Source organism: Grampus griseus, assembly GCF_964374135.1.
Source record: "Grampus griseus genome assembly, chromosome: 4".
NCBI classification, from domain to species: Eukaryota; Metazoa; Chordata; class Mammalia; order Artiodactyla; family Delphinidae; genus Grampus; species Grampus griseus.
This window is the reverse complement of record NC_138997.1, coordinates 84,942,179-84,953,855: the sequence shown is the minus strand read 5'-3', so window position 1 is coordinate 84,953,855 and position 11,677 is coordinate 84,942,179.

The following is an 11,677-nucleotide window of genomic DNA, read 5'->3' as shown; positions in this document are numbered from 1 at the left end:
ATACACCTATATTTTATTTCCAAATTAATGCAGAAAGTATTGCTGGGAATGTTACATGGGTATGAAATTTACCCTGAAGATAATAAACTCATGAATACATAGTAGACAGTAGAGCGCAATGCAATGAATTTTCATTTGTGTCAGAATATTATTCCAACATTTTCCCATGTTCTGAAAAGGGCAATTACATAACAGCTAACATCTCTGTGGATCTAAATAAAAGAGTAGATTTTAATCTCCATAGCCCATGTTTAGAATTATAGAATGCACCAATTATTTGGCAACAGATTTTAAATAGATTGCAATTAGTTTTATCCTTTTGTCTTCATGTTCTTCACGTGAAAGTAAATGGACATTGCTTTAATTATGGGGTAAAGTAGGTTCCCCATTTAATTCAAAGAATGTGACATAAATGTATCATGGGAGTAAAGCAGAAAGGTCGTCCTCTACCACAGGGTCTCTCTCACCTACTTTCAGATGATGAACCAGCTGTCTTCAAGTTTCATTCTATGCATGATAGAATATATATATATATATATATATATATATTCTATCCACTTTCTAGTTTCATGACCTATATATATTATACAATACATACATATATATGTATATACATGTATTCCTCATGAAAATAGAAGGAAGATAGACTATATGGGAAAATATGTTAGAAAATAGACTTGTATACATACATGTATATATATATATTCTATCATGAAACTGGAAGATAGCAACAACCCCAAACTACGATAAACGTCAGTACAGTGGAATTTAGACCAAAATTAATGAAGGACATTGGACATTTTACAAAAAAATATATTTACTGCCCCAGTGGTCAGGCTCAGTGCTGAAACTTATGATTTATTCTGTCACAAACTTTCTGTCTAACATATATGTATTTTCATATATAAATATGAAATGTATGTGCATATATAAAAATATATATATTTCTTCCCTCTTTCTTCCTCTTTATCTGAATCTCCCTCTGCTTTTATAGGTAAGGTTTGTGTGTCTGTGTATGTGTAGGAAGACACAATCTCTCATGAATCTAGTAAAAAGCAACAGACCAAACATATAGGCATTAAAAAACAACAGTATAGGTAAATGACTCACATGCATTCAGTATTTGGACTCATTTTGGTAAATTTCAGGATGCAAAGTGTCATAAATACTCACCTTATACCATAACTTTTTCTTATTAACTCCAGCAAGTTAAGCAGGTCTGTTCCTGCTTAAGACCATACACCTCATTATGATTTTAATTTCATTTTTCCCATTTTATATTTATCTTTTCTTTAGTCCGTTTTATACTATTCTGACTCTGATAAGAAGGTTCTCTTCCTATAGAAAAAATTATGTATTAAAGTGATTTTTTTCTTCTGTTGCCAGACATTTTTTTCACTTAAGTAAAATTATTTTATCTCTTATTTAATTAATATTTTCCCTTTTTTATTTAGAAACACTTTTGTGTTCTAGTCCTATATTAGGCACTATGTAAGCAATTGCAAAAATATTGCTAAGAAAGAGCGACATTATACCAGCCCTCACTCAACTTATGAGTCTAGCCATACATTTTTTCAGCAGCACTTGACTAAATATGCTTGCCACTGTGTTCCTACTGGAACAGCCAGCATTATTTGCCACTGCTATGCATCCTGGTGCTTAGGATAAAATATGCAATGACTGCTTATTTCTAAACTGCACTGTCCAATATGGCAGCTACTAGCCACACAAGGTTCATTAAGCTTAAATTCAAATTAATTAAGATAAATAATATTAAATACTATTTCCTTAGTAATACCAGCTCAATTTCAGTGTTCAATAGCCACAAGTTATTAGTAGTTACTGTACTGGACAAAATATACATAGACCATCCCCATAACTGTAGACAGTCTTTTTGGACACTGCTTTTCTATAATATATGTGCCAAGGGATCAGGATATCATCTCATAATATTATAAAACTTTTTTCTCATTCTACTATGAGTGCAGATCAATAAATCTTTCCAAAGCCTTTAAGGGAATTGAAAATAAACGTAAATTTTTCCATAAAATTTTAGTCAACAAGATTCTCTTTTTTATCTATCTTTTTTGTTGTTATACAAAGAATTGTTTACTGATGCAGTAGGAGTTTTTCTTTTTTTTTAATTTTTATTTGAATAGTTGATTTACAATGTTGTGTTAGTTTCAGGTGTACAGCAAAGTGAATTGGTTATACATATACATATAACCACTCTCTTTTTTTTTTTTTTAGATTCTTTTCCCATATAGACCATTACAGAGTATTGAGTAAAGTTCCCTGTGCTATATAGCAGGTTCTTATTAGTTATCTATTTTATATATAGTAGTGTGTATATGTCAATTTCCCAATTTATCCCTCCTCTGCCATTTCCCCAGTGACCATAAGTTCATTTTCTACATTCGTGACTCTACTTCTGTTTTGTAAATAAATTCATTTGTACCCTTTTTTAAACATTCCACATACAAGCGATATCATATATTTGTCTTTCTGTGTCTGACTTACTTCACTCAGTGTGACAATCACAATCAAAATTGGTGAATTTTTGTATAGCCATTTTACTATTGAAGATGGAAGAAAAACAAGCAATATTTTCGGCCTATTATGCTTTATTATTTCAAGAAAGGTAAAAATGCAACTGAAATGCAAAAACAAGATTTGTGTAGTGTATGGGGAAGGTGCTGTGACTGATCGAGCATGTCAAAAGTGGTTTGCAAAGTTTTGTGCTAGAGATTTCTTGCTAAATGATGCTCCATTGTCGGGAAGACAAGTTGAAGTTGATAGTGATCAAATGGAGACATTAATTGAAAACAATCAATGTTATACTACGTGGGAGGTAGCCGACATACTCAAAATATCCAAATCAAGCGCTGAAAATCATTTGTACCAGCTGGGTTACGAGAATAGCTTTGATGTTTGGGTTCCACATAAGTTAAGCAAAAAAAACCTTCTTGACCATATTTGCTCAAGTGATTCTCTACTTAAACGTAATGAAACATTCCATTTTTAAAAGAAATTGTGACAGGCAATGAATACTGTACAATAACGTGGGTACTGTACAATAATGTGGAATGGAAGAGATTGTGGGGCAAGTGAAATGAACCACCACCAACCACACCAAAGGCCAGTCTTCATCCAAAGAAGGTGATGTTGTGTATATGGTGGGATTGGAAGGGAGTCCTCTATTATGAGCTCCTTCCGGAAAACCAAACGATTAATTCCAACAAGTACTGCTCCCAATTAGACCAACTGAAAGCAGCACTCCACAAAAAGCGTCCGGAATTAGTCAACAGAAAATGCATAATCTCCCTTCAGGATAACGCAAGACCACATGGTTCTTTGATGACCAGGAAAAAACTGTTACAGCTTGGCTGGGAAGTTCTGATTCATCCCCGTATTCATCAGACATTGCACCTTCAGATTTCCATTTATTTAGGTCTTTACAAAATTCTCTTAATGGAAAAAAATTCAATTCCCTGGAAGACTGTAAAAGGCACCTGGAACAGTTCTTTGCTCAAAAAGATAAAAAGTCTGGGGAAGATGGAATTATGAAGTTGCCTGAAAAATGTCAGAAGGCAGTGGAACAAAAGGATGAATATGCTGTTCAACAAAGTTCTTGGTGAAAATGAAAAATGTGTCTTTTATTTTTACTTAAAGACTGAAGGCACTTTTTGGCCAACCCAATGAATAGTGCTGCAATGAACATTGGGGTGTGTGTATCTTTTCGAATTATGGTTTTCTTTTTTATATTGTCCCTTAATTGACTCTCAAAATTGTCTTCACTCATGTGTCAGTGTTTAGTTTGACTTCCTTGTACCGTTTTTGAAGTAAGACATATTTTTTATTAAAGCATATTTTATTTATAGTTTAATTAAAATTCTATATTACTGAAAAATAAAATCAAAACTATTGATTATTTTTGCTATTGAATTAGAAATAATTTTATTTTTTAAGTTCTGTCTACTCTAGGAAAACTAATTGTGTTTTTATCACAAGTGTTCTGTTTCCAAATCCACAGGGAAAAAAAAAGTTTTGGCCAACTTCTACAGAAAATTATTTGAGAAGAAAACATTTTAATGTGGGGATTCTGGAGAAGACGGCAGAAGAGTAAGACGCGGAGATCACCTTCCTCCCCACAGATACATCAGAAATACATCTACACTTGGAACTGCTCCTATAGAACACCCACTGATCGCGGACAGAAGACCTCAGACCTCCCAAAAGGCAAGAAACTCCCCCACGTACCTGGGTAGAGCAAAAAAAAAAAAAAAAAAAAGTAAAAACAGAGACAAAAGAATAGGGTTGGGACCTGCACCAGTGGGAGGGAGCTGTGAAGGAAGAAAGGTCTCCACACAGTAGAAGGCCCTTCGCGGGCGGAGACTGCAGGTGGCGGAGGGGGAAAGCTTCAGAGCCACGGAGCATAGTGCAGCAACAGGGGTGCGGAGGGCAAGCGGAGAGATTCCCGCACAGAGGATCGGTGCCGACTGGCACTCACCAGCCTGACAGGCTTGTCTGCTCACCCGCTGGGGCGGGTGGAGGCTGGGAGCTGAGGCTTGGGCGGAGCGCAGGGAGAGGACTGGGGTTGGTGGCGTGAACACAGCCTGCAGGAGGTTAGTGCACCACGGCTAGCCGGGAGGGAGTCCGGGATAAGTCTGGAGCTGCCGAAGAGACAAGAGACTTTTTCTTCCCCCTTTGTTTCATGGTGCTCAAGGACAGAGGATTAAGAGTGCTGCTTAAAGGAGCTCCAGAGACGGGCGGGTGTGAGCCATGGCTATCAGAGCGGACCCCAGAGACGGGCATGAGACGCAAAGGCTCCTGCTGCAGCCACCAAGAAGCCTGTGAGCGAGCACAGGTCACTATACGTCCCCTCCCGGGAGCCTGTACAGCCCGCCACTGCCAGGGTCCTGTGATCCAGGGACAACTACCCCAGGAGAACGCACAGCGCGCCTCAGGTTTGTGCAATGTCACGCCGGCCTCTACCGCCACAGTCTCGCGCCGTATCCATACCCCTCCCTCCCCCCGGCCTGAGTGAGCCAGAGCCCCCGAATCAGCTGCTCCTTTAACACCATCCTGTCTGAGTGAAGAACAGACGCCCTCAAGCGACCTACACACAGAGGCGGGTCCAAATCCAAAGCTGAACCCCGGGAGTTGTACGAACAAAGAAGAGAAAGGGAAATGTCTCCCAGGAGCCTCAGGAGCAGCGGATTCAAGCTCCACAATCAACTTGATGTACCCTGCATCTGTGGAATACCTGAATAGACTATGAATCATCCCAAATTGAGGAGGTGGACTTTGGAAGCAAAATATATTATTTTTTCCCCTTTTTCTCTTTCAGTGAGTGTGTATGTGTATGCTTCTGTGTGAGATTTTGTCTGTATAGCTTTGCTTTCATCATTTGTTCTAGGGTTTGGACTGTCCAGTTTTTTTTTTTTTTTTTTAATTAAAAATTTTCTTTTCTTAATAATTATTTTTTATTTAAATAACTTTATTTTATTTTATCTTACTTTTTTCTTTCTTTCTTTCTTTCTTTCTTTCTTTCTTTCTTTCTTTCTTTCTTTCTTTCTTTTCTTTTCTTTTCTTTCTTCTTTTTCTCCCTTTTATTCTGAGCCGTGTGGATGAAAGGCTCTTGGTGCTCCAGCCAGGAGTCAGTGCTGTGCCTCTGAGGTGGGAGAGCCAACTTCAGGACACTGGTCCACAAGAGACCTCCTAGCTCCACGTAATATCAAACGGTGAAAATCTCCCAGATATCTCCATCTTAATGCCAAGAGCCAGCTTCACTCAACAACCAGCAAGCTACAGTGCTGGACACCCTATACCAAACAACTAGCAAGACAGGAACACAGCCCCATCCATTAGCAGAGAGGCTGCCTAAAATCATAATAAGGCTACAGACACCCCAAAACACACCACCAGACGTGCAACTGCCCACCAGAAAGACAAGATCCAGCCTCATCCACCAGAACACAGGCACTAGTCCCCTCCACCAGGAAGCCTACACAACCCACTGAAGCAACTTTAGCCACTGGGGACAGACACCAAAAACAACGGGAACTATGAACCTGCAGCCTGCAAAAAGGAGACCCCAAACACAGTAAGATAAGCAAAATGAGAAGACAGAAAAACACACAGCAGATGAAGGAGCAAGATAAAAACACACCACACCTAACAAATGAAGAGGAAATAGGCAGTCTACCTGAAAAAGAATTCAGAATAATGATAGTAAAGATGATCCAAAATTCTGGAACTAGAATAGACAAAATGCAAGAAACATTTAACAAGGACTTAGAAGAACTAAAGATGAAACAAACAATGATGGACAACACAAAAAATGAAATGAAAAATACTCTAGATGGGATCAATAGAAGAATAACTAAGGCAGAAGAACGGATAAGTGACCTGGAAGATAAAATAGTGGAAATAACTACTGCAGAAAAGAATAAAGAAAAAAGAATGAAAAGAACTGAGGACAGTCTCAGAGACCTCTGGGACAACATTAAATGCAGCAACATTCGAGTTATAGGGGTTCCAGAAGAAGAAGAGAAAAAGAAAGGGACTGAGAAAATATTTGAAGAGATTATAGTTGAAAACTTCCCTAATATGGGAAAGGAAATAGTTAATCAAGTCCAGGAAGCACAGAGAGTCCCATACAGGATAAATCCAAGACACACATTAATCAAACTATCAAAAATTAAATAAAAAGAAAACATATTAAAAGCAGCAAGGGAAAAACAACAAATAACACACAAGGGAATCCCCATAAGGTTAACAGCTGATCTTTCAGCAGAAACTCTGCAAGCCAGAAGGGAGTGGCAGGACATATTTAAAGTGATGAAGGAGAAAAACATACAACCAAGATTACTCTACCCAGCAAGGATCTCATTTGGATTTGATGGAGAAATTAAAACCATTACAGACAAGCAAAAGCTGAGAGAGTTCAGGACCACCAAACCAGCTTTACAACAAATGCTAAAGGAACTTCTCTAGGCAAGAAATACAAGAGAAGGAAAAGACCTACAATAACAAACCCAAAACAAGTAAATGGGAATAGGAACATACATATTGATAATTACCTTAAATGTAAATGTATTAAAAGTTCCCACGAAAAGACACAGACTGGCTGAATGGGTACAAAAACGAGACCCGTATATATGCTGTGTACAAGAGACCCACTTCAGACCTGGAGACACATACAGACTGAAATTGAGTGGATGGAAAAATATATTCCATGCAAATGGAAATCAGAAGAAAGCTGGAGTAGCAATTCTCATATCAGACAAAATAGACTTTAAAATAAAGACTATTACAAGAGACAAAGAAGGACACTACATAATGATCAAGGGATCAATCCAAGAAGATATAACAATTGTAAATATTTATGGACCCAACATAGGAGCACCTCAATATATAAGGCAAATACTAACAGCCATAAAAGGGGACATCAACAGTAACACAATCATAGTAGGGGACTTTAACACTCCACTTTGACCAATGGACAGATCATCCAAAATGAAAATAAATAAGGAAACACAAGTTTTAAATGATACATTAAGCAAGATGGACTTAATTGATATTTATAGGACATTCCATCCAAAAACAACAGAATACACATTTTTCTCAAGTGCTCATAGAACATTCTCCAGGATAGATCATATCTTGGGTCACAAATCAACCCTTGGTAAATTTAAGAAAATTGAAATCATATGAAGTTATCTTTTCCAACCACAACACTATGAGACTAGGTATCAATTACAGGAAAAGATCTGTAAAAAATACAAACACATGGAAGCTAAACAATACACTACTTAATAACGAAGTGTTCAATGACGAAGTGTTCAACCTATGAGATGCAGCAAAAGCAGTTCTAAGAGGGAAGTTTATAGCAATACAATCCTACCTTAAGAAACAGGAAACATTTCAATAAACAACCTAACCTTGCACCTAAAACAATTAGAGAAAGAAAAAAAAAACAAATTTAGCGGAAGGAAAGAAATCATAAAGATCAGAAATAAATGAAAAAGAAATGAAGGAAGTGATTGCAAAGATCAATAAAACTAAAAGCTGGTTCTATGAGAAGATAAACAAAATTGATAAACCATTAGCCAGACTCATCAAGAAAAAAAGAGAGAAGACTCAAATCAATAGGATTAGAAATGAAAAAGGAGAAGTAACAACTGACACTGCAGAAGTACAAAAGATCATGAGAGATTACTACAAGCAACTCTCTGCCAATGAAATGGACAACCTGGAAGAAATTGACACATTCTTAGAAATGCACAAACTGCCGAGACTGAACCAGAAAGAAATAGAAAATATGAACAGAACAATCACAAGCACTGAAATTGAAACTGTGATTAAAAATCTTCCAACATACAAAAGCCCAGGACCAGATGGCTTTACAGGTGAATTCTATCAAACATTTAGAGAAGAGCTAACACCTATCCTTCTCAAACTCTTCCAAAATAAGCAGAGAGAGGAGCACTCCCAAATTCATTCTATGAGGCCACCATCACCCTGATACCAAAATCAGACAAAGATGTCACAAAGAAAGTAAACTACAGGCCAATATCACTGATGAACATAGATGCCAAAATCCTCAACAAAATACTAGCAAACAGAATCCAACAGCACATTAAAAGGATCATACACCATGATCAAGTAGGGTTTATTCCAGGAATGCAAGGATTCTTCAATATACTCAAATCAATCAACATGATACACCATATTAACAAATTGAAGGAGAAAAACCATATGATCATCTCAATAGATGCAGAGAAAGCTTTTGAGAAAATTCAACACCCATTTATGATGAAAGCCCTGAAGAAAGTAGGCATAGAGGGAACTTTCCTCAACATAATAAAGGCCATATATGACAAACCCACATCCAACATCGTCCTCAACGGTGAATAACTGAAACCATTTCCACTAAGATCAGGAACAAGACAAGGTTGCCCACTGTCACCACTCTTATTCAACATAGTTTTGTAATTCTAGGCACAGCAATCAGAGAAGAAAAAGAAATAAAAGGAATCCAAATCAGAGAAGAAGAAGTAAAGCTGTCACTTTTTGCAGATGACATGAGACTATACACAGAGAATCCTAAAGATGCTACCAGAGAACTACTAGAGCTAATCAATGAATTTGGTAAAGTAGCATGGTACAAAATTAATGCACAGAAATCTCTGGCATTCTTATACACTAATGATGAAAATCTGAAAGTGAAATTAAGAAAACACTCCCATTTACCACTGCAACAAAAAGAATAAAATATCTAGGAATAAACCTATCTAAGGAGACAAAAGATCTGTATGCAGAAAATTATAAGACACTGATGAAAGAAATTAAAGATGATACAAATAGATGGAGAGATATACCATGTTCTTGGATTGGAATAATCAACATTGTGAAAATGACTCTACTACCAAAGCAATCTACAGATTCAATGCAATCCCTATCAAACTACCACTGGCATTTTTTACAGAACTAGAACAAAAAATTTCACAATTTGTATGGAAACACAAAAGATCCCAAATAGTGAAAGCAATATTGAGAATGAAAAATGGAGCTGGAGCAATCAGGCACCCTGACTTCAGGCTATACTACAAAGCTAGAGTAATCAAGACAATATGGGGGCTTCCCTGGTGCCGCAGTGGTTGAGAGTCCGCCTGCAGATGCAGGGGACATGGGTTCGTGCCCCGGTCCGGGAAGATCCCACATGCTGCGGAGCGGCTGGCCCGTGAGCCATGGCCGCTTAGCCTGCGCGTCTGGAGCTCCGCAACGGGAGAGGCCACAACACCAAGAGGCCCACATACCGCAAAAAAAAAAAAAAAAAAAAAAAAGTAACACAATATGGTACCAGCACAAAAACAGAAATATAGATCAATGGAACAGGATAGAAAGCCCAGAGATAAACCCATGCACATATAGTCACCTTATCTTTGATAAAGGAGGCAAGAATATACAGTGGAGAAACGACAGCCTCTTCAATAAGTGGTGCTGGGAAAACTGGACAGGTGCATGTAAAAGTATGAAATTAGAACACTCCCTAACACCGTACACAAAAATAAACTTAAAATGGTTTAGAGACCTAAATGTAAGGCCAGAAACTATCAAACTCTTAGAGGAAAACATAGGCAGAACACTCTATGACATAAATCACAGCAAGATCCTTTTAGACCCACCTCCTAGAGAAATGGAAATAAAAACAAAAATAAACAAATAGGACCTAATGAATCTTCAAAGCTTTTGTACAGCAAAGGAAACCATAAAGAAGACCAAAAGACAACCCTCAGAATGGGAGAAAATATTTGCAAATGAAGCAGCTGACAAAGGATTAATCTCCAAAATTTACAAGCAGCTCATGCAGCTCAATAACAAAAAAACAAAAAACCCAATCCAAAAATGGGCAAAAGACCTAAAGAGACATTTCTCCAAAGAAGATATACAGACTGTCAACAAACACATGAAAGAATGCTCAACATCATTAATCATTAGAGAAATGCAAATCAAAACTACAATGAGATATCATCTCACACCAGTCAGAATGGCCATCATCAAAATATCTAGAAACAATAAATGCTGGAGAGGGTGTGGAGAAAAGGGAAGACTCTTGCACCGCTGGTGGCAATGTGAATTGGTTCAGCCACTATGGAGAACAGTATGGATGTTCCTTAAAAAACTACAAATAAACTACTCTATGACCCAGCAATCCCACTACTGGGCATATACCCTGAGAAAACCATAATTCAAAAAGAGTCATGTACCAAAATGTTCATTGCAGCTCTATTTACATAGGCTGGAGATGGAAACAACCTAAGTGCCCATCATCGGATGAATGGATAAAGAAGATGTGGCACATATATACAATGGAATATTACTCAGCCATAAAGGGAAACGAAATTGAGCTATTTGTAATGAGGTGGATAGACCCAGAGTCTGTCATACAGAGTGAAGTAGGTCAGAAAGAGAAAGACAAATACCGTATACTAACACATATATATGGAATTTAAGAAAAAAAAAATGTCATGAAGGACCTAGGGGTAAGACAGGAATAAAGACACAGACCTACTGGAGAACGGACTTGAGGTTATATGGAGGGGGAAGGCTGAGCTGTGACAAAGCAAGAGAGAGGCATGGACATATATACACTAACAAATGTAAAGTAGATAGCTAGTGGGAAGCAGCCGCATAGCACAGGGATATCAGCTCGGTGATTTGTGACTGCCTGGAGGGGTGGGATAGGGAGGGTGGGAGGGAGGGAGATGCAAGAGGGAAGAGATATGGGAACATATGTATATGTATAACTGATTCACTTTGTTATAAAGCAGAAACTAACACACCACTGTAAATCAATTATACCCCAATAAAGATGTTAAAAAAAAAAAGGAAAAGATAAACTAAGGAATGGGAGAAAATATTTGCAAATAATGGGACCAACAAAGGGTTAATATCCAAAGTTTACAAATAGCTTATACAACTCAATATCAAAATAACAAACAATCCAATCAAAAAATGGGCAGAAGATTTGAATAGATATTTTTCCAAAGAAGACATACAGATGGCTAACAGACACATGAAAAGATGTTCAACATTGCTATTTAGAGAAATGCAAATCAAAATCACAATGATATATCTCTTCATACCTGTCAGAATGGCAATCATCAAA